The sequence below is a fragment of the Erithacus rubecula genome (genome assembly GCF_903797595.1).
Source record: "Erithacus rubecula genome assembly, chromosome: 8".
NCBI lineage: Eukaryota > Metazoa > Chordata > Aves > Passeriformes > Muscicapidae > Erithacus > Erithacus rubecula.
This window is the reverse complement of record NC_136659.1, coordinates 8,782,476-8,806,407: the sequence shown is the minus strand read 5'-3', so window position 1 is coordinate 8,806,407 and position 23,932 is coordinate 8,782,476. Positions and strand designations below refer to the sequence as shown.

Sequence of the window (23,932 nt, the reverse complement as noted above, 5' to 3'; positions counted from 1 at the left end):
TGGAAGAAGATGAGTGAGGGATTTTGCATTAGTGCTGTGGATTGCCTCAGCTTTGATATAAACATGAGAGGATTATCTCTTTATTAACATGTCTGTTGGCAAAAGATGAAATGTTTCTGGTGTTGCTCTGTATAACTTCCAATTTCACAAATAAAGCAATGAAATACTCTTTTTCCAAGGGTCAAAGTTAGCAGAGGAAGAGCAGAAATCTGCTTTCTTGGGCAATGGCACCTGGGTCTGTGACAAGAGAGGAATACTGCTGATTTTTTTTTTTTTTTTTTTTTTCTTTAGGCAGTGGCCAGGCTACTGCTCAGCCTAGGAGGAACAGAGTATTTTCTTATTTCAGGGAGAGCAATGTGCTGTGGCAAAATGCACTAGGTAAGTAGATTAAAGACTTACTGAGAACTAGAACTCAATACCCCTTCCCTTCATGAAACTTGAAAATGTGGATGTGTTTTAAGTTCTTGGTAGAGGTTTAAAATTTAAATTTAAAACTGAAAACTCATATTTTGACACTTTTAGTTGATTGTATTTCTTATTTTTCTTTAACAGCTCTTGTTTATTGCTAACATTTTCTGCAGAAATTTGCCTATTGTCAGAAAGCTAAATAAAAAAAGGAATGTGTAGTTGGAATGATACTCCATTTAGCATCTTGTAGAGCTCAATATTATTGAATAACATGAAAACTGATGACCTGAGATATTCAAGTGCCTTTGTAAGCTTCTAGCTGAAGAACCAGAGAGGAGAGTCACAAAACCCTTCAGGCTGGGAGGGACCAAGCCAACATCCTGCTCAAAGTAGGTCAGCACGAGGCTCATCCGAGCTGTGTCCAGTTGGGTTTTGAAAGAAGCTCAGGATGGAGGTTGCACAACCTCTCTGGGCCTCTGCTTCTCTGCCTAATTACTTTTGTAGTGACTTTTTCCCCCCTGAACCATCAGAATAATCTTTTTCAATTAGTGCTTGCTGTCTCTCATTTTCCTGTTGTGCACCATGACAGAATTCATCTTGTCAGCCCCTCAGTACAGGATATTGCTGGAGAGCTGCTCTTAGGTCCCTCATAATGCTTTCTATTATTTTTTTTTTCCCCCAAATTCAGCAAGCCAAGTTGCCTCAGTATCTTCTCAAAGGACTTGTGCACTGACTGTTTTTACTTTATTACTACCATTAATGTGCAAGTTCTGGAGGATACAGTAATGGCTACAGTCAGTCTGACTAGAGCAGAGTAAAGAACAATTTCTAGCCTTGAACAACTGGCTGTGCTTCTGTTGGCACAGCTCAGGTTTGCTGCACTTCTCTGCATCAAATACTGCTCAGCTTCTCTCTGGTGGTGGAGTGGATGGCAACAGTGCTTTCTCCTTGGTGACTTTCTGCAGAAGGTGGTGAAGATATCAAAGAAGAGATGTTCTTTGTCTTCAAGAGGGATCCATTCCTTCCTTAGAGGAGGAGTAGTTCAGGGTTTAGTCTGAGTACTTGTGTGAGAGATCTGTGCTTCCTCACACCTTTGCCCTTTCCAAATGGGAAATAAGGGAAAGGAGTCTGTTAACAGTGAGTTTCATATTGGTCACACAGATAACAAATTTCCCAGGTTTAGGAAATGTGCTGAATAGCCATGGAGCTATTGGAAATTTCTCTTTAGGAAATTGTAACACCATATTTTGAGGACAGAGAGAGTAATGGACTTGAGTGTGTAAATTAGTAGTCTTGTATAAGGAAGGATAACATGCTAGTTAGTTATAGTTCTGACAATAGTCTGATTGTGCCTCTTCCATGCATTTAAACTGTCTGATAAGTAAGAGTTCTTCTTCACCAGATGGTCTGAAGTACATGACACATCATGTGAAAAGGGAAAGTCAATCCATGTACTTGCTTTTAACCTCTAGTCCAGTAGGTGTTGTCCTTTGGAATGTACCAGGAAGCACCTCCTCTTTAATGGTGAGGGTGGGTCAGCTCCCTGTGCACCTCTTGTGACTTCTGAACTGGAAGTCACTTCTGCAAGGTGCTTTTAGAGTCTTTACAGCAGCTTGTAGATGACTGCTGCCAGAGGTACTGCAGAACTCAGTAAGTTTGGTTACTGAAATTCCCTCAGTTCTTACATGGCATAACATTAGAGCAGTACACCTGCAAACACATAGAACACAGCTCACTGCAACAATGAAATGTGCTGTAATGCAGGCTGAAGAAAGTGTTTTTGGAATTCTTTTAGATACTATTTGTATGGGGTTTAAAAGGTCAAAGGTGGCTTTAGCTGAATCAAAGTATTGGCATTAGACAGAAAAGTGCTTAGTCTATTAAAAGTTCATATTGTGGATAAATGTCTTTAATGTCCAAAACGTAAATATTCAGTCAGACCCTGGTCCCTTGACTCTGATGTTGTCACTAAAACTTATTGTTTTCTGCAGCCATGTTTTCCTTTAAAACTGAAGAAGTCTTTTACTGACCTGTCAAAGCTGCACCACTTTTTTGTTGTGTCAAGTGACATTGTTTGTATGGAAAGAAGTCACTGTGCAGTGATAAGTAAAAAACCAGCAAAACTTTTGGCTCAGATGTGTTTAATGTACTTTTTATTCTTGAAATAATTCAAGATGGGGATGAAAAACTCCAAAATGCATAGTTGAGAGAGTATCATACCTGCCATTAATAGCTAAGATGACCTAGTGGTTGCTGAACTTGCTCAGTCTAAATATGGCTCTTGGCATAAAATACACTTTGTCCTTGGAGTCCTTTATGAACTCATATGTCTTGCACTCACCTGACTGAATTTCATGAAATGTGAACTGAGAACTCCCAGATGTTTCAGGGGGGCTGAAGCATATGCTTCTTCTGAAGTTGGTGTAGATTCAGGAGGGAATGACAACCCCAGCTCCAGTGCCATAATACTTTAGAGTGTAAGGAAAACATCACATCTGTTTAACATGTCAGGTGCAGGTAATTTTAAATAGATTTAGCAGCAATATAAGAGCTAACTCACTTTTGGAGTAAAACACATCAAGTGGAATAACCAGGATCTGTTGGATGAGGTAGAGATATGTTAATATCTGTTGTGTATGTCCTAATAAGGCTGAGGATTTTATTTTTTTCCTTTGGCTACTCATATGCTTATATTCCATGTAATTGCATATTGTTGTCTTCTTGAGGGCTTGATAAATGCCAGATACTCCTGAGGAAGGAGAAAAAGCAGCAGAAAATTAGAGTGGGCAGATCCTTCCTGGAGAAGGTGTAAATTCTGGCTGTGCCTTGGCATGCAGAACTCCTCTGTTTTGTGTGAATACCCAGTGTTGATAGTGAAGCTCTGCCCATAGCTCAGGGCAGGGTGTCCCTTGGCTTCTGCTACCCAGCTGCAGCACTGGAGGGTGCCTGGGGGAAGTGATCAGGCACCTCCACTGTCTCCTCTCCTTGTTCAGTCCTGCGTGCTCTGAGCCTCCTCAGTCCTCTGTCTGTCTCTAGGCACATCTGCTGACTCTGCTTACCACAGCACGAGTCCATGACTAAACTTCTGTCTTTTTTGTTATCTGCCTTTAATGTAATTCTTTATTTGTGCAGCTCCTGTTTAGAGACAGCAAATCTATTAAAATCCCAAGGAAGTAATGAGGGAGTTTGTGCTTAAAGGTAAAGCTGGGTGGCTATGCACAATTAGCTCAATGCAATACTTGTCTTGTAAAACTGAGTAATGATGAGTCCAATTTGAAGGACTCATTTGCTACCAAATGCCTTCAGAGATAGAACTATGAGAAAATGTACATCCCTCTGTGCCTGTTTAATGATTATTGAACCCAAATTCACTACCTCTGTTTTGAGAAAAAACACTCCTGGTTTTAGCTGTGAGGTTTCTGCCTTGTCAAGTCCAAGTTGATGGAATATTGAATTGTAACAGGAACAGAACTATAAGTTCCTGAGCAGAAATATTTTCATGGCTATTTTATGTTTGAATGAACTGCTCAATTTTTTTCTGTTTTTCCTGGCTGAACCAACATTTTAGAATTCTGTTTTATTTCCTGAGTGTGGCTACAGACCTGGCTCCTGGAAGCTCTCTTTCATTCATTAGGACTCAGTGAAGGGCCACCATTTACATGTGTCAAGTAACTAATTTAGGTTTGTTGTATTATATGTGACTCCTCTTGGTGAAATCACCTTGGCAATTTGATGTTGATACTTTTGGTTTTATTTAAATTTGTGGCACTGTATAACTGAGAGCGGAAAGAAAAATAAAAGCTTTATTAAAGTTCTTGGTTATATGTTTGTGAAAAGTCTACGCAAACAATTTGATATTACAAACTAAAAGAAATTTTAATGCTTTTTCTAATGATATAGTGTTGAAAAAACACTACAAAATCAAATATGAACTGCTTACCAGTCCTGTCTACTGCAAGCTCTTCCTTGCTTTTCAAACAATACACCTCTGTATAGCTACAATTAAATTTTAGTGCAAACTCAAAAGTTATAGGGAAAGGCTCATTGTCATTGCTAGTAATTTATGGTGTCAAACCTTTAATGTGTTTTATAGGTACAGGATGGCTCATTTACTGTTCCCATGATCCCTTTGTGATGGATCTTTACAGATGTTTAGAATAACTTATGCTCTTGATTAGAAAGATGTTACCATTCAGATTTTTCCTTTGCTATACCTCATAAGCTTTGAAATAAGCTGTTTACAGTTATGTTTAGGTACAATTCTAGAGAAGAGTATTTGGGAATTAGCTTGTGATGATATAGCATGAAAATAAAAGCTCTTATTTGATCAGGTAAGGATGCTAGAGAGCTTTGGTTGTGCATCTTAAAAATACACCTTGCTGGAGGTATGTTTTCAGGAGAAAGTGTTCTAATGCAGGGTGACATCAGGGACAAATGCAATTCTGTCTTGTAAGCCTTCCAAATTCTGTGGGAGAAATTGTGATTGTTGCAAAACCAGTTAAGAGGGAACAATTACAGGCAGCAGGTCTCTCCACTGCAGAAGTGTGAGTACCTCTTCCTGTGTGTACAACTGGATGGGTGAGTGTGCTGGTTTTCAACTCCTTCCTCTGTTTTTCTGTGCAAGGAAAGCTGTGCTGATCTGAGGCTGGGAGCCGGAGGAGCCCCTCTCTGGATTTTGGGAAGCAGGCACAGCAGAGCTGCCTGCCCTGAAGCTCAGAGACAGGCTAGACTGTCTGTAAAAATGCTTTCCTATCTGGTCTTGATGGGTCCCATCTGAGCAAAGCAGAGCAAGAAGGGAGAGATGACTGACTTATTGGGAAATGTCTGGGGACAAAATTGGGCGCTTTGTCTGTATTTCATACTTCAGTGACATGCAGAGACACATTTTCAGCTTTCAGCTGCTGCCCTGGTCCAAAGTAGAGGAGTCTGCAGGTTTAGTCTGATCTAGAATCAGTGTTTCTTCTCACACCTTGACAAGTGCTGGCAAATATAAAACTGTAGCATTAATAAAAGTGTGTCTAGTAGACAGTGGAAAAGGAACAGAGAATGGAGGTTCACTCACACTATTTTAAACTTCACTGTGTGTTATAAAAGTGAAATGCATTGGATATATGTCTGCAGAAATGCTGTAAGGAAATGAAAGAAAGATAGATATATTCACCACATATTTCTATCCTAATGTTAAAAGATGAGGAAAGATAATAGTATATGGAAAACAGCACATAATAGGTGTTATGTGACTATATAAATGCAAACAGTCCTTCCTTTCTCTCTTTTTCTTTGTCCATTTTGACATTAAAATATCTGTAGCCCTTTAGGCTCATAGCCAGCCTGTACTGTTGATTGGATTTTGCTAATTGGTGCTAACCATCATATCTTGGTTTCCTGTGCATTTATGCTGGTGGGACCAGCACTGCATCATCTGATTTAACTTCCTGTGCTCATGCAGTAGATGTTAATCTGGAACATTTTACTTGTTTCATGGGAAAAAAATATTGCAGAGTGAGACATCTTTTCCCTTTGCCTGTCTCCAGTTTTGAGGTGGGGGGAAAAAGACAAAAAAAGACTCATTTAGTGATAGTCCACACATTTGGTAACAAAGTTAGCACATCTCTGATTTGATGCAAGTCCTGGTTCATGGCTCTGGAATGTCTGTTGTTCTTTGGATGCAATTTGGGAAGCCATGTAGCTTTCTTTTTTACACACTGCTCTGTCAGTAAGCAGGTGGCTTCACTGACAGCTTTGTTTGTGGATATGCAATCAGGCCTGAAGGAATGTGGGAAAGCCACAAGAGAAGATTTCTTGTCAACTGTCAAGGCTTGTCAAAGTAAAATTAGCAAGTGGAGAGAAATATGGAATTATTTATATTTAGACAAAAGAATGAAATGCAGAAAAAAGAAAGATGTATTGATATATGTAAGAGCACAAATAGGAAGATGGGTATATTTCTGCAAAGCACTGAGGGAAGAAAGATGTGAAGTGAAGCTTGTAAGTGGCTCACAAAGCCATCTGCTGACAGGGGAGGCTTTGAGGGCTGACTTTTTTCCAAGATCAACTAGTGCCAAGTGTCCTTGAGAATACCTATATATTGTCTCCATGGATTCAGAATGACAGGAAAGCTCTTTGTTTAAAATTGCAACCTCAGATAATAAAGCCTTCAGTGATGCCATTATTGAAGTGGGAGGTTCTCCATAGGCTTCTGTCAGGGCAAGCCCATTAAAATTAGGGTAGAATAAGGCAAATAATCTAGGTTATCACTGCTGCCTTTTTTTAGTATTTCAGAGGTATGATATTAATGGGAATCTACATTAGGAATTGTAAAGAAAAAAAACCAAAAATATGAAAATCAAGGGACACTGCCACGAGTACTGAGGTGTTCTTGAGCTGATTGCAAGATAATGTCTTAAGCCTGAAACCTTACAAAGATAAGAAAGCAGAATGGAAATTTCATATCCTTGCAGGGTTTTTTTTTAACTGAAAAGTAATTTTCATGGAATGACTTAATGTTCCCATGTAAAATATTGAAGTTTAGCATATAACCCTGGCCCAGCCAGGACACTTTTGGCTATCCTCTGGAACTGCTGTCCTGCTGTAGAGAACTGAGTGAACAGTGCCAACTATTGGTAGATAAATTGAGAGCATTACTCCCACAACATGTGTATTAACATGCCATATGCCAGGAGCTAACATATTTAAGCTTAGAAAATTGCCATAGAGGATGAGAGAAAATACAGTAAGAAGTGTTACCAACTGCATTATTGCCTAAGCTACATAAATCTTAGAAGTCAATATTTTATGTGGTGTAATTCCACATGATGCAATTAAAAGTAACAGGAGGAAGAAAATATTTCTATACATAGGAAGCTTCTGGTTAAGGCTGGTGGCATAGGACACCTGTATTGCAGTTTGGAAATGACAGTGCACTTTAAATGGAATAACTGTGGGAACAGATGCTCACACATTAAGCTCTCAGCCTTACATACAGCTGAAGTTTACTTTCAGGCTTGGGAAGTTTATTTTCAGGTCTGCAGGGAATCTCAATGGGCTGTGTGACAAGTGGTCACCTTGCAGGAAGCAGGATAAATTTACATTTTACTTGTATTAATTCCAGGTGATTTATTTTATTTTTTTCTTTTGAATGTGCAATGGAAGTTGATGGAGGATACCAGGCTGATAGCTCTGAAAACAAAATACTTCTGTTTATCAAGTGTCTTCATGTTCCTCACTTGCAAAATGGAAAATATTCCATCTGTGGGAATGACTTTTCCTCCACAGGTTTTTTCTTTCTGATTTCTATTTATGACTAACCAGAAATGCACTTTTGATCTGCCTTTCTGCTCTCCTTTGCTTCTTGGAATTAGGAAATAGTCATATAAACTATTCTCATGGATGCTTCTGTGCATGTAGATTATATTCAAGGGGTTTAGTTTTGAGCCATTGTTTTCAGACCTAGTGTCAGTTCAAATTTTATATTCAGTTATTTGAATTGTTCTAGATGAATCTGATGAATTTCAGTGATTTAGAACTCACATATGCAGCTTTGGTTGCTTCAGAAATCCTAATTTTTTTCTCAAATAGCCAGGGCTAAAAAAGAGGTCAGTGACTCCCCCAGTAAGTGAGAAATGCTTGATTGGATAGCTGAACATTTTCTTTGAGTATGTGGAAACAAGAAGATATGGCAATATTGAGTATGAGAATGAATCTGTGTCAAATATCTTGAATTACAGGCTTATGAAGAGAAGATAATTAGTGGAGTCAACTTCTCAGTGAACTTGGGCTGTTAGCGAATGAAAATTTGCTGAAGAAATGAATAACAGTCCTATAATGCTAAAAATCCTATTGTACCCTGAGCACAAGCAATGTCTTCCTCCAAAATCCTATTGTATATAGGTAGAGGGAATTCAAAAGAGTTGCCTGAAATAATTTTTTGTGAAGGGAAAAAAACTTAGAACAAATCACAAATGCAAGAGACTGTTGAGAATAAAATAGAAAAAATTCATTTGCAAATCTGATATCTGTATACCTTATAACATCTTCACAATTTATGGTACCTTTATAATTACAAATAATAGTACCATTTGGATACTACAGAGGAGTTTGAGGCAGAGTTCAGGGACAGGAATGTGAGATAAAACCAGCCACAATTTCTTGGTAATCTTTTTCCAGTGCAATGGTGTGCACTGCTTCAATCTTGCTGTACTAATTAATGTGTTTTGTAAAATATTCTGACACACTCTGAAAAATCTGGAAGTCAGGAGGCTTACAGATATCTCACATTAAAATATTTTGCAGATGTTGCTGACAAAATTAAATCATCTTTCCCATTTCTGAAACGTGTTTGTAGATGCTTTAATTAGGTCGTATTTTTCCCTGAGAATTTCATTTCCTATAAGACTTCTGTTCTACATAGTTAGATGTATTCTGTAGGCCATTAAAATATCTTGCAGTTAAAATGGATTATGAGCTTCTATTCTTAGAATGACTAGAGTAAATGTACTCTTTGCTGTCTTCTCTTTACCTGAATGATGGCAAGTACTTATTTTTGTTCTGGGGTCATTGCTCATCACTGTTTCTATCACCTCACCCCTGTCATTTATATGGAATCAAACAGATAAATAACAAGTGTATATTTAGTTAAGACATTAATAAAAACTTCATCTCCTATAGATGAGCAACTCATCCTGCAGCTCAATTTCAGTTTCTTGTAGTGAGCTCTGTTAGGCTTTGAGCTTTTTCAGCTTCTCTTTCCTCCTTTCCTTAAAAACAAAACCCACCAAACTGACTTCAGAACAAATACACAAGAGTTAAACTGCTGTGATGCTGCTACCAGGCTTGTTCCAGAATTTTAAGTCTTGAAGTATTGGTAAGCATTAAGATTTAGCTTCGTCAGTCCTTTCTTCATTCCAATGTAGATTGTAGTTTTATCCTGGGTTCTCAAAAGCTTTTACACACAGTAGTTTGTGTTTTTTTCTTAACACCCTCGATGTGCTAAAGAGTATTTCTTCTGTAAGACCCCTCACTTTCACTGAATGGCACTTCCAGTTCAGCACTGCTTTTGTTCTCTAAGCCCACAAACCTATTTGTTATCACATTCAGTACCTGCATTTAAAATGTGTAGGACTTTATTTCCTTTCATAAGTATTTTTCCTGCCTTGGAGCTTATCCCTGAGAGTGTATCTGTATGAGTTTTCAGCCACCAAAAGCAGAGTTCACTGTTTTTGGAAAGAATAAAAAAAGTATCAAAGGGACCTGGTGCCCAGATTACAATACAGGTTTTCCATTACAAATTACATTTCTTGGGGAGGAATAGAGACAGTGTCACTTTAACACAGGTTGCTTGTACATCTTCCTTAGAGATTTTAGCAGTGTGTTATTTCTCTGCTTAGATGAGTTTCTTCAGACAAAGTACCATAAAGTTGAATTTATAGGATAATTCAGTCCAATTGTTTTGTTGTTTTGTTTAGTACTCATTAAAGCCTGCAAGTGTGTTAACTTTATTTTAATGTGAGAAGTATTTTTGGGTATCTTGTTAAATTAAAAGCTTGATTTGTCACTGTCTAACATTTATTTTCTACTTTAGTTTTTATTTTTTGAAATTCAAGTACATAGTAGAGGAACTATTGTGTTGTGGGGATTTTTTATTTCTGTGAAAGCACTACTATAAAAAACCACTGAGAATATCTAAGCTGTATTGTAACCTCCTGTTGGTAACTAAAATTTGTTTTTAAATATGGAATTTTCTGTAGTTGCAGTGAGTAGAATGATGTTATGATGCCTAGGAACAGTAATATGCAGTATTTCCACTGGACCTTCTTTGCCATCTTTTTGCCTGATTTTTCAGCTTTGGGGTGGGGTCTTTCTGGAGTTCTTCCTATTTAGCTGCAGCATTTGGTTTGGAAAAGTTTGAAATCCTCTTCCAATTTATTTTTTAAGGTTATGGATGAAGATGTTGATAGAAACCAGTACCTAGGTAATACCTCTGACTTGGCTTCATCCTGCACAGCAGTGGTTAAGCATTATGATTATTTGCTTTTGTTCCTTGAATTAGCACTCAGAAATGGCTGGTTCTTCCAGTCCAGTAGAACTTTTCTTCTTTTAATGATGTTTGAAACTGCAGCTGTGCTATGTTCATGGAATACCTTTCCTCACATGCTGCCAGACATTGCCATAGAGTTTTCAGGACTAGCAGGGTTTCCCCTCACAGAAACCATCCTGCACTTTCATAATAAACTGTGTTTATGAATCTGCTCAGTTGTTTTATTTTATCATAGATGTTATCTTTCTAGAGATGAAATTCAAACTTGCCAGGCTGTCTGAACCCCTTGTAGACCTTTCCTGCTTCTGAAATTTTCTTGGGAAAAGATATCAGATATCCTTTAGCAGGGTGACTGTGACAGTTTGTATAGCAAGGGGAAAAGCACAAAATATGATTTTGTTGAAAAAGCAATAAATCCTGGTTATTTTGGAAGGGCTGGTCAGTTGTGTATTTCCTGGGTTTTCAGATTTAAATGATGATGAACTCAAACTTCATGTGCCTTCTCACTGGACTTTGTCCCTTGAGCTGACTTAAACCAGTCTCTGAATTTTTCAATGTATTTATTCTGCAGACTGGTTGGAGGAAAAGAGGATAGCATGGAAGTCCAGTGTGAGTGTCAATCCTTTTTGAGGTTGTTCTGAAAAAAAATTTGAGAGATTCTTCATTAGAATACAGAAGTCCAAACGAATCTGTATTTGATTGTAGATTTATTTTACTGTTCTTGAAAGCTTTGTCAAGCTTTGTTACCCTTTTTCTTATTTCTTGATCGTTTCAGCTAAGTACAACACTTTTCCTATTTTATCTCCCTTGTTAGTTACAAAAGCAAACAAACCCAAATAAACAAAAACCCAGGGAAAACCCCAAACAAACAAAAACCAAACCAATCCCCTCAAGCCCCTCAGTATTTCTCCTTAAAAGAAGTTCTGCTGTGTCTGTACAGGAAGCTTATTTAGGATTACATTCTTTTCCAGTCTGTTCACTTTTGAGCTCTCTCCCTGGGGAAGCTTAGCCTCAGGCATTTATGGCACTGATACTGTGCTATGTGACATAAGGGAATTTTCCCCCCCTAACATTAATCCAGCTGTTAGGATTCAGGAGCCTGGGGTTTGCAGCAGTGCCTCATCCCCTGGTGGTTCTGGAGTTCACTTTTGCACTGGAAACTTGCAGGTGTAAGAGCACTGCAGGTCTGTACAAAACCTCTGGAGCTGCTGTTTGGGCAGCCCAGTCCCTCCAGGTGATCTGGTTCAATCTGTTAGAATCAAATGCTTCTTTCATCATTGTGCTCTTAGTAGTTTTCTGGTGCAGCAATATTTTAACATGTTAAACGGTGATCTGTGTTCTCTTGCTTTCATCACACAAATAATGTGTTGAAATATCTGGAAGCTAGCCAAATTTGCTTTGCAAATTTGTGATGAAAAGGAAAAAAGGTAAGTTTTTTTGTATTAGAATATGTAAAGTATAACCATTATGTATAAGTAGGTTTTTCTTAGCTTTTTCCAAGTGTATTTCATTATGTGTAGATTTGGCAGAAGATGCTTAAAAGTTTTTAAGTGTGATGGGCACTTACATATTCCTGAAACAGAACTGTACTTATGCATATGACCAGACTGTGAGCACTTGCCATACTCAAGTACACTGTTTCAGAAGCATTCAGCTACATTTGCTGTCAGTAGCATCCACAAACTTAGAAACAAAAACATACTTGAGTTTTGCACTGGTATTAGCAAAATGAAAAACCAGTGCCTGGAAGGCTTTGCTATTTAAACCAAGCCCTCAGTGAATATTGAGCATGTAATTAACTCCTGCACTTGTATCAGTTGTCTGGATTTCTGTGTGCTCAGGCAAGATCTCACCTGCTGATGTCAGAAATGTGCCCGAACAACAAGATTTTCTTGGTGTTTTCTGATCTCGAGTCTCTTGACAGAAAAGCAGGCGTCAAGTTCTTTCATGATGCACAATGGTCTAAAAGGAAAGAATACTTGGATATTTCACTATAAACAAAACCCTTAAAGCATTTTCTCAGTAGTGGCTCACAATCTGTAAGTGTTAATCCTGTTGATCTCTACTAGTGAGCTTTCAAAAGCACAAAAAGAAGTTTTGTGCCTCCTAAATGTTATTTTGGTTCAGATCTTAGAGTTAACGTCAAAAAAATCTGAGCTTTTCAGCACAGATAATTTCAAAAGGGCTCTTTGGTTCAAGTGCCCATTCAAGTCATTGCAAGTTCTATTGGCCTGTAAAGTGAGGAAGTCTTGCAGGTTAAACATTTAGTTTGAGCTTAGCTGGGCTTGACATTTCTGCTATATTGCACAGAAGCACGCTGAATTTGTAAAGCAAACCATGCTGGGGCTGCACTGAATCATGGTCTTTTATATTATATAACATAAAAAAACCTGGAACTCCATGGGAACCTCAGCCTGAGGTCTCTGTTCTGCCTCAGAACTTTACAAATTGCAGAATCCCTTCACTTCAGGGTTTGGTTTTGTTTTGTTGTTTTTTTTCATGGCAGATGCAGAAAAGAAAGGCTTGCTGTCTCTGGAACAATTTCTCCTCCTTTGTAAAAACTTGCAGAGCCATTGAGCATGGCATTTGAACAACAGAATTACTAGGCAATTATCTCAGTAACAGCCTGAGTGAAAATCATGGGGTTTTCCTTTTCTAAATGGAAATTTCACTATGGATGTAGGTGAGTGAAGTAGGAATATCTAAAGCAGTGTTAGGATAAGGATGGTCTTTCATTGCTTATCTATTCCATCTCCTAGGGATTCTGCAAATCTCAAAAAAACCTTTAGGATCTGGAAGCCAAATTACTCTGCCTGAAACAAGGCCTTTGAAATAAGTTGGACTGATTGTCATAGTAATTTGTGTTAAACTGCTCCTACATATTCGAGTTATAACTATTTCTCCAATTCTTTAATCTATCCAAGTGTAAAATGGTAAGTGATTCAGGCTGGAAAAGCCATGTATGAGATTTGAAATAGTTCCTCTTGGGCAAGTTTCCTAGGGGGTTTTACTCCTGTAACTGATACTTGTCTGTTGTTATAATTGTGTTTTTAAATATTTCAAATTTACATAATCATTATAGTGTTTCAGAAAGCAATTTGTCCTTCTTACAGATGGCCCTCAGGTACTGCTGCCACTGAAGTGGCAAAGCTGATGGTCTTGTCAACAAGGCAGCTGTCAGGACCAGGACAAAATAATTCCTCTTTCCAAAGGCAAGGTCTCTGCATGCAGCATTAACTGGTGATTTTAAAACAGATTTGTCAGCAAACTATCCCATCATTTAACCTGAAGATAGCACACAACAACTCCTTTTGTCCTGAGTGAGCTGCATTATGAGATGAATCCAACTTGTGTTCTTCTGAGTACACAAAGCACAGATAAGAGTAAATAAAGTGCAATTCAGTCTTTAAAGATTGTGTCTTGAAGAAAAACCGTGATGCGACTTAAAATTTTAACTTAAACTCAATCTTTTAAAAGTACTGGTTGAGCTGGAAATGCCCAAGGCTTCCTAATTCTTTGATTACACAATTTTCTCTCATTTATCATGCTTTTTAGTTCTTCATGCTTCTCAAAGAGAAAGCATGTATGTATGTAAATACCTAAGTGCAGTAATAACTTTTTTTTCCCCTTGCATTTGAAGTGACTATGGGTAATTCATTCTGTTCTGTTACATCCTGAAACTTAAATGCCTTTTTTAAGGTCTGTAGAAAGCAATTATAAAGCTGGTAACTTTGAACTATTGAACTGCATGCCCCAGTGCTGTTGGCAATACTAAAAACGGGAATATTAGATTAAATTTTTTCAAGCAGAAAGTTCTAATAACACAAGTAATAATATTCATTAACTTCTATTTACACCATTTTAATCTGAATCCACATTGTATGTTTATTTTTTTTTTCCCCCCTTAAAGGCCTGTTTCACAGTGTATGCTCATTCAGAGCTGTACAAACCATGGCTGAATGATCAGAGGGGCACTGCAGGGTTTGATTGGAAGGGATGGGGCACTGAGCATTGGGGTGGGCTGGCAGTGACAAGGCTGTGCTCTGTCACAGCACGTCCCTGGAAGGATTCAGGGATGAGGCATCCCAGCCTTGCTGGGGCTGCCTGGGCTTGTGCAGCAGGAGATGAGTGGTCCTTCAGCTACCCAAGGTGTTTGCCCCCAGCTCCCCTGGAAGTTTGGCAGCCAAGTTGCTCAGATGAGGAAAAATAGGGTTTGTGATGGGAGATAAAATCTGTCGAGCAGGGTAGTGAAAATGACATCTTGAGATTTCAGTAAGTTCTTGACTTCCCAAGTTGTTGGAGTCTGTGAGCAGTCTGGTTTCTGTCGAGTGCAAAGTGCTCAGGTCTGTCCTGGAATGAGTTAAAACCTTTCTGAGTGCCAGGGCTTTGGGCATGGTGCCTGCCAGGAAAGTCTCTCTGCTCAGGAACTGGTAACAGTGCAGGATTTGCAAAAGGGAAGACAAAAGACTTAAATGCTGCTTTCTTGGCATCCTTCAAGAGAAATCAGCAGGGGAAGAAGAGCAGCACTGCAGATGTGAGCAGAGATAGGGGGATCCAGGTGAAACCTGCAGCTCCTTTATTAGCAGAAGCCGATATGTGTGTATTGTATAGCTGCATGAAAAGAGTGAGTACCATGGTACTGAGATGTGATCTTATTAATTTTGCTTTCTTAATAGGTTGGTTAGAAAATGGCTCATGCTTTTTGCTTGGCTACTTAGCACCAGTATTGTCACAGCTTAGGTTGCTCACAGTAATGGAGATTCATGTGGGATAAAGTAAATGAAGCTGCTTTTCACTGCCATTATCATTATTAAAAAAAGGCTTTTCAGTGATCCTGCTATCAGTGCTGCAGATCAGCACACCCCTAAAAAGTGATCAAAGCAAAATGTCCTGGAGAACTGTCTGACCAAAGCACTCTTCTATTAACTGCTAATAAAAAAATAAAAAAATGTTTGCAATTGTCATTAGTAAGGCTTCTGCTTTAATAATGGTATTATAACTTAACGTGATTTTTTTTCCCCCTCATTCTTTTTTGAATTTCTTTTTCTACTGGCTGTAGTGATTATAGCTGCTGCAATTACAGCTACAGCCATGTCACTTGGTTGCTGTGCTTGCTCTGGTTCCAACAAGTCTGATTTCTTGCCTGCAAGGAGTGGCTTGAAAGATTGCTTCAGACTGCAGATGATATCACTGTCTTGCTTTTTGCATCACAGGCTGCATTTTTTTATCACATTGGTAGGTGCAATTCTCTGATTTAGGTGGTGCCATTTAAAAACCAAAAAATCACATAGCCAGAGCCTGGCTAGGTTTTTTTTTTTTTTTTTTTTGTTTTGTTTTTTTTTTTTTGGTGCCTCTAGATAACAATGCCTCTCTTAATGTCAAAGATTTCAGCTGTGCCATTCATTGCCATTTTCTTTCATTCATTGGATGCTGTGGTAAGAACTTGCATCCATTTCATAGTATTTTGCACTGTTTCTCTGTCCTGTAATGCACAGTTTCTGAGTAATAGCTGCATGGGTGGCTTTGCTGCACATCTAATGCCTTGTGGTGTGCTGCATTTCTGGGTGTGTGAGCTTGCTGGCCACTTGTCTGACTCCCATGTGCTCATCAAGGGCTGGTAAATACTTTGGGTTTTAGTCGGTTCTTATTTTTCATTTTTGCTTTGGGTTCAGCCCCATTGAGATTTCATCCTTCACTGTCATCTCCATCTGTGAAAATAGTTTTTTCCTGTCAAACATGCCCAGGTTACTCACCCATTCAGTGCCTCAGGGAGTCCCTGTTTTCTTTTTTAGACTTTTTTTTTCTTTTCCCCCCACGGAGGTACTTTACTTTGGGAAGCAATAGGTTTCAACCAGCTCTCCAGCTGTCTTGCTTTTTTACTCAGTGCTGTAAAATAAGCATCTGACTGACTGCAGCCTCCTCACCTGAATCAGCACTGCCAGCCACCAAGCTCCTTATTTCAAACTAGGTGAATAGCAGATTTCTTCACTTATTACTCAAGCCATCACAGGGTTTTGTCTGTTTAACCACTTGCTTTTGTTCTTTAACACCATGCATTTTCATAAAATAGACTATTAGCAGTAACAGAAATAGAATCAAAAGAGAAAGCATCTCAGACCTTGGGATTCAAGCCTGAGATTTCTCTAAGTAGCTTTGCTAAGGAGGAGCAATCATTTATTTTTATACCTGTTCTTCAGAGACACTGCATCCTGCTGTGTGTAGCTATTATGTGATAGTCACAAATAAGTCAAGGAAGAAAATTCCTGCAGCTTGTCTTAAGGACAGCCTGGATCAAACCTTATTTTTCTTTGAAAATGCAAGCAGAAGTGTTGTGTGATGATGTGACAGCAAAAGTGACGTCTGAAAATTGTCATGGTAGATGTAGCAGAAATGGGTGTGAGACATCTTAGGAAAAATATTGTGGGGAACAAAGGATGTAGGGGAGGGTATGCTGAGTAAAAAGACTGGAAGTTTTAGTAAAGAGGGTGTTTGGTGTTCTCAAAGAAATGAGCTAGGATAAAAATGTTTGTGATGGGGCAAGTCATTCATGCACTGTGAGCAGCAATGGTTTGTAAACCTCCAGCTGTAATAGATGTGCACTTTTCTGGTGCTAATCTGCTAATCTGCTGTCCCCAATCATCCCTTGATATTGTGCCTAATGAAAGAGAAGGGAGACTGCATATTAATCCCATTTGCTTTTGGAAATTTGGTTATATTTCCTAATTCCTAGTGGGATAAAAATGAGGAACTGGTGAATAAATGGAAGTAAGACATGACAGTGAGGCTACACAGGAGTTATTTCTGGGGTTGATAAACTCTGAAAGAAGCAGGTGCTCAATAGGAAACAATAGCTGAGTAACAGAAGAAACTTTTGTTGTAGAATCCCACAGAAGTAGCTTTTTAGATTCAGAAAAGCAGATGCCAATGGTTTGGTGTTTGCTGTGGAAATGGAGTTGGTGTCCCAATTTGCTAGTAATGCTGAGATAAGAAAAAAAAATCTATTAGCTGCAGCTTGATGTCTTACTAAGAATCTCAGAAGACAAAATAAAGGATTTCAATATGTGAATTTTCAGATGCACAAGCATTTTCACTAGTTTCTGCAGGATTGCTCACTTGACATACCTTTGAAGTTAATAGGTTCTGTCTGTGGCACAAAGCACAGGAGTACAGCATCCAGGAGAGCCTCAGAGAATACATAGAAAACAATTGATAAATCCCAAAGAGGCGGGAAAAGACAATTGGCACAGACAGCAGTACAACTATTGCCCAGTTCTTCCATCCTATGGTTGAAGATCTGGTTTCTAGTGCTGGGAGCTGTCTCTCATGAGCAGCACCTGAATTTTCAAATCATGATAATACCACAATATCTGCAAAACCTGCTCAGAGTTCAAGAGGGAAGAGAGGGGGGGAAAAAAGGGAATGGAAGCTCATATCTGAACAGTAAGTTGGAAAGGAGTTTAGGAGCTGGATGAAGAGCATTAAAAAAAATCATTTTTCTAGAAATAACTTTGTTTTTACCAGATTTACCAAATGGATAAGTGATGTTATTTTGGCTTGTGAATGTATGATACAAACCCAACTGAAATTTTAGGCAAGTGGACCATAGCTTGAGTTGTGTCGAGTCCTATGAAGCATCAGTTGTGTTTTTATGAACTTCCATTATAATTAGTTAAAATTTTAACTCCTATGCATAAGTTTTTCTGCCTTGAGGATTTTTAGTGTGGCCAGATATTTCTGTCTCAATTTTTTTCATTCCACCATTGTGTGTGGTGATACAAATGACCAAATTTGCACTAGTTTGCCCTGGGAAATCATAAAAATGAATTGTGGACCTACAGCAGCTCCTTTGTTTCTTTCTCCCATTACACTTTATAATTAAACCCTGAGATACTCTTGAGTGAAACAAATATTTGACTGTTTCATCCCTTCATCTGAAGATCTTCCTCACTGACTGCAGAACTATAGTTTTACAAGAAGGAAGGAAAAATCAGTCTTCCCCACCAATAAGGGCTGCTAAGTTTGCAAGTTTAGGATTTAAGGTGCAGTGGTCCCACTATATTCAGTTCTAGTGGTCATGCGTTTTTTTTTTTTTATAAATTGAATTTTAGTGTTTGATGGGTTATTTCTTAAATATTTCAAGTTTCTTACCAATGCTAAGACAATTCAACTTAATTTCATTTCTGCCATCAAGAACTGCTGGGAGTATAAAATAGGATCTAAGAATCATTCTGCCTTGAAACTTTGCTAATATATATTCATAACCAAATGCTCCCAGGCCTTGGTCACATTTCATTAAAGATGTGGTTGCACAGTAAAGCTGCACACTACTCTAGTAAGGATCAGGCATGTCACTGAGCAAAATATTCTTGTAGCAACCCTTCACTGTTGCTCTCATCTCCATTTCCAAAGGGCCTGGCTTTTCCCCCAGAGAGCTGGAAGGGAAATGCAGCAATGTGATCCAATAAAATGTTGTGTTTTGGACAAATACAAGAGTACCTGATAAATGCTTCAAGGAGCAAAACACTTCTAAGTTTCCAAACTCCAGGTGACTGTCAGCTATCCTTACTAGCAACAGCAAACTTGAATTTTGAGATGTTGAATTTAGTCTTGGCTATGAACCTTTCAGCTGTGCAAGATAGTTCATCTTCAAATGGATTTTTTTTTTTTTTGTAACACTGCTTTATTCTTTATAGTATTTATAATTTGAATAGTGATGTTGATAAAAAGCATTTATCTTTAGTAGGATGTTACCATTAGGAGAGAGTGATAACAATGGGCTTTTGATCAATGAGCTTTATATTTTATTTTGGTTTTTTTTTTTTTTGTTCTGTGTCAGCCAGAGACCTGAAAGCTAACAGAATCTATATGTTAAATATGTGATTAAAATGCATCAAACATGATCTTAAGGGTTTGCCAGGCTACAGTGTAGTATTAAGCAAGGTATGTGGTGCTGTGGTTCATTGAGCTCTAATTATTTCAAACGGTTATTGATTGGACAAAATAAGACTCTGCTCTGGTTCTGTTAATAAATATTGGAGACTATAGGTTCAGTTGTTAAACAAGCTCTTTAAATGATTCTTGTCAGGTTCAGATAGGTAATTAAGGGAACTGAATCATTTCCAGGCATGATGGCAAAAGGAAGAAGCATCTTGGTGAGGGGTGGATGACACTGGGAAAACCTGATCTTTGAGGGATGTATCAGCAGAGCCCCACTGAATTCAGTGATACTGAACAGGGTTTCCATCAGTTTCAGATAGAGATTTATCAGCAATCACTAAAATAATTTGATTTGCTAAACTGCTTTCTTCCTTTCTGATTATTTTTTCCCTCTCTGTGTGTGTGGGTATAAATCACTAGAGGTCAAGTGCAACTTGACTTGCATTTGACTCTAAGTCAAGGATATACTTCCATTTTTCTCATGGTTTTGCCTGTTGATGAACCTATTGCCCTTTTTCTTTTTTAGCTCTTTCTTGAATAGCTTGAATACTGTCCTATTCTTAAACTATTGAATTAGTTTGCAGTCTTTTTGCATTGACACATGACCAAGAACTCTGTTGCTTCAGTATGGAAATACTGGGACAATTTGCTACAGATACTTTAGGGTGGTGGAAATATAGTCCAATATTAACATGAAGTAGCCATTTACAAATTAAATATCATTAACATTCCAGTAGCTGGACCTTACTACAGAAACCACTGAGCATCTCTTAACCTCAATCACTCTGTGCTGTGCAGAGGCTCAGGCAGATAAACCTTCACCATTTAACTCTTATTTTTGCCTTTTAAATAATTACTCTAATGATCTGTGATGTGCTCTGTCATACTTGGACTCCATACACAATTTTTTGAACCAAAGTATTTATGTTTCATTCTAAACCCCTTGTTGAATAAAGAGGATTAATGTTTGGGGATTTAATAGTCTCCAGTTTAGCTGAACTCAGTAAATCTGTCTCTGGGCTGACAAAGCATTTGAGTGCCAACTATTCTGGGACAGACAGAGTAATGACAGCATTGGATCTTTTTTCTTTATTATTGAGGAAGTACTGAAGAATTTAAATAGACAATGCAAAATCTTAACTGAATTATTAAAATAATTTGCTGTTGATGTGCACAACAAATATCACTCTAATGAAGTTTGGAAGCAATTTTAATGGAAAAAAAAAAAAAAACTAATGCCAGCAAGCTTTTTGATGTGAGAGTCATTGAATAAGATGACATAAACTTCATTAAAGAGAACGGGCACAGAAATGTTTTTATGCAGGAAAATTCCCCATATAGCAGTTATAGCCATAAGCCAAAACTGCAGAAATTAGTAAGCTCTATCCCCTTATAAACTGGTTCTTCAAATCTGTGCACCAGATTTTTCCCCACCAATGAACGGAGGATTAATGGGGAAATTCAAATAAAGGTGAGGGATCAAATAGAGAATGGAGAATAAGCACAACTGAGTGTGGCCAGTTGTGTTGGGACTGTTGTAGAAAAATTATTTGGGACAGGATTTTTTATAAACTCACTACCCTAAGTGTGGAATTGACCAACAGGCAATTCCTCAGTAATACATTTACAGTTCCTTTGTTGACCACAAGGGGTTTTAAATGGAGTATTGTTATTGCATATATTTCAGAGCAAAAACAAATGTATGAAGGTGCAGACCACTTTTGCACAAGGTAGTGTTTGAAAAGCAGTTGTTTTACTTTTTGTGGTTAATTTTTTAGCCAGTTTACCTGTTATATATTTCCTTGGTTGACTTATGCATAATTGTGGAGTGCAGATGAATATGTTCACACTGTGATGATCCAAGCTCACACCAATGTAAGGCTTGCATCAGTTTAAAATTAGAGGAAAGGCTATTTTAAGTGCTTCTGTAACAGAGCTGTTTTGTTTATTTCTGCAGAGTTTGAATTGCTAGTCTTGCCAACATCAGTGGCTGCTGATAACTGACATTAAATGCTACCTTCAGGAATTTTTTTTTTCTTCCAAGTATAAGAAATAATAATTACATAGGTCCAAAAGTGCATATTTTTTCCTGATATTAAGTCAAGGGAGAAAAATGGCTTCATGCTCTGCACAGAAAAAAGAACACTCAAATGGCAGGGTACTTTGCTATTAACTCATATGGTGCCAATCTTTTCTAATTTTAAAGGCTTGTTGGACAAGCAACATAACTAAAATCTTTTATTGTCTCAATATCTCTATTTTAAAATTATTTGGCATTGTATTAACTTGCTGGATTTAATTCTGCAGTATCCACACACCCCATCACAGAGAATTGGGGATTTCTGAGACAAGATTTCAAATTCAGGCTGTCACACCTCCTTTTAAAAAGTGATTGGGATTCTGGCAGGCTTGTAGGAATTTTGAGATAAGGAAATACAAAGTCCTGGGCCTCCAAGCAAATTTGATTTCCTTGTTCATTGGAATCAATAGCAAGAGTTACAATCTGCAGACTAAGTATATTGTGGTGTTATAAACTTAATGGCATCTAATTTTGCTAAGTACATACCAAAGCTGTAAAAATAAAGGGATAACTCACACAACTGTCAAGTGCCTCATAAATGGGTAGTGGGGAAGCTGCGCAGGCAGACAAATATTACCTAGCACAAAACAAAAGAGTTGAAAAATGAATTTTTTGAGGCTTGAGGAATGCAGCTCCCAGGCTCTTCCATAATCCTTCCTCACTCCCTGTGATTCTTCTGAAATTCTGCAAAAGAAAGAAAAATATTGTGATAGTAAGCATGCATTTCCTTACATAGGAGATGCAATTTTAGCTGAGCTTTCAGTGAATAAATTCCTTTTAATTGTTTAACTTAAAGACATTGCACTTTTGGTGGTTGGTGTTGTCAACAATGATAAGACTGAATTAGAAGCTCCATAAAATTTCTCAGTATATTGAGCTGAAGAGAAGATTCAATAGCATTAATGCAATATCTGCAGAGATTAAATACAACTTTTGCTATCCACAGGTGCTACAGTATGATCTTTGAGAAGTGTGTGGGATTTTGTGAATTTCTTTCCTCAGCCATTTCACTAATTATGACCATGCTGAATAAGCTTATTGCTTTCCTGGAGTTCATCTGGAAGTTAATTTCTGTTACTTGCTCTGTTTTGACTACCTGTACTTTTATTTCCCAGCTTTTAGTTAAGGAAATTGACTTACAGTGAGAGGCAGATAAGGGAAAAAAAAGATTTTTTTTTTTTTTTTCTTCATAATGGATGCATCTGAAGCTAAACAGAAATTAGGCATTTCAACTGATGTAACTTTAGAAGTTTATGTACTGGATATCTCTGGTTGTCTAAATGTGCCAGCTGTTGACAAGAAACAGGCAATTTTGGAGCAAGTGTGATTTTAAATGTCTACTTTGCACTGGTTTGTTCTTTTCCTTTTGTATTGTATTCAAAATAGTTACTCCTGTCTTAAAGGACATTTAAATAATACACCTTTGGATGAGCAAGCTGTGAAAGTAGAAATAGCTTTGAGCCAGTTGAAAAGATAAATAAGAAGCATGATGAAAATTATAACAAAATATTTTGAGCAAGAATGTGAAGGCTGGCTTGAAGTGCTTTGAAATAGAATAAAGCATCAAATGGCAATGAAAGGCTGCAACTGCACTGGGTTGGTTCTGGAATTCATTTAACTAAGGAAATTTGGAATGAAAAAGATAACGCTTAAAAATGGGAAGGAAATTTTTAAAGAGGTTTTGTGGGTTTATTAAACTTCAATCATGAGCCAATTAATGTGAAAAAGGTACAAGCTGTTTTTATTTTATTTGATAAAGCATCTAGCATTCTGTTTGCCCTCGGGGTGCAGTAGTGTGACAGGCTGCTTTGTTCACCACAAAATTTGCTTTTTCTCTCTGCTTTTACAACCTGTGATTAAAATACTTGCAGCACTAGCTTGTTTTAACAAAAGCTGTTTATAAACAGCCAGCAGTGCATTTCAGTGGTTGACTCCACCTGTGAAGAAGAAATATAAACAAGGAATTTTTTTCTTAAAATCAGCATTTTGGCATTAAAAGTTCTTTGTACTAGTAGGTTCATGAGGGGATACTTTAATTAGAGACTACAATAAAGTTGTTTAGGTTAGAGTTTTGGATTTAGATTTGCATTAGACCTTCAAATTTCTGTCCTGTCACATTTTTCTTTAGAAGAAAAAATATCTAAAAAAAATTAATCTGTTTTCTAACATCTACTGTTAATTTTTGCTGTTGCTTGCAGAGGTGTACTTTTAGCACAAGGTTGGGTTTGTTAAAGTTTCATACAATATGTAATAAAAAATTAATCGTTTTCAGAGGGAATTTAACCAAATATCTTCTGTAACCCTTAGAGAGATTCTTAGGGATGGGGAGAGCAGGTAAAATCTTGGATCAGCTGTTGAATTACCAAATTGAAGTCTTTCCACAATTAATTTGGTTTTACTAGTCTGGGAAATTTCTTCAACTTTTGAGAACTTACAATTTCTCAAGAAAAATAGATTTTCAGTAACAAATC

General features: G+C 37.7%; 1 long non-coding RNA gene across 1 annotated transcript in view; it reads left to right on the top strand.

The window, feature by feature from the left end:
* Positions 1 to 290: 290 nt before the first annotated feature.
* Positions 291 to 23,932, top strand: part of LOC306804463 — a 44,264-nt gene continuing 20,622 nt past the window's right edge. The window contains exon 1 of the long non-coding RNA XR_013774884.1: positions 291 to 378. This is a non-coding gene — a long non-coding RNA (uncharacterized lncRNA). The remainder of the gene's footprint in view (positions 379 to 23,932) is intronic.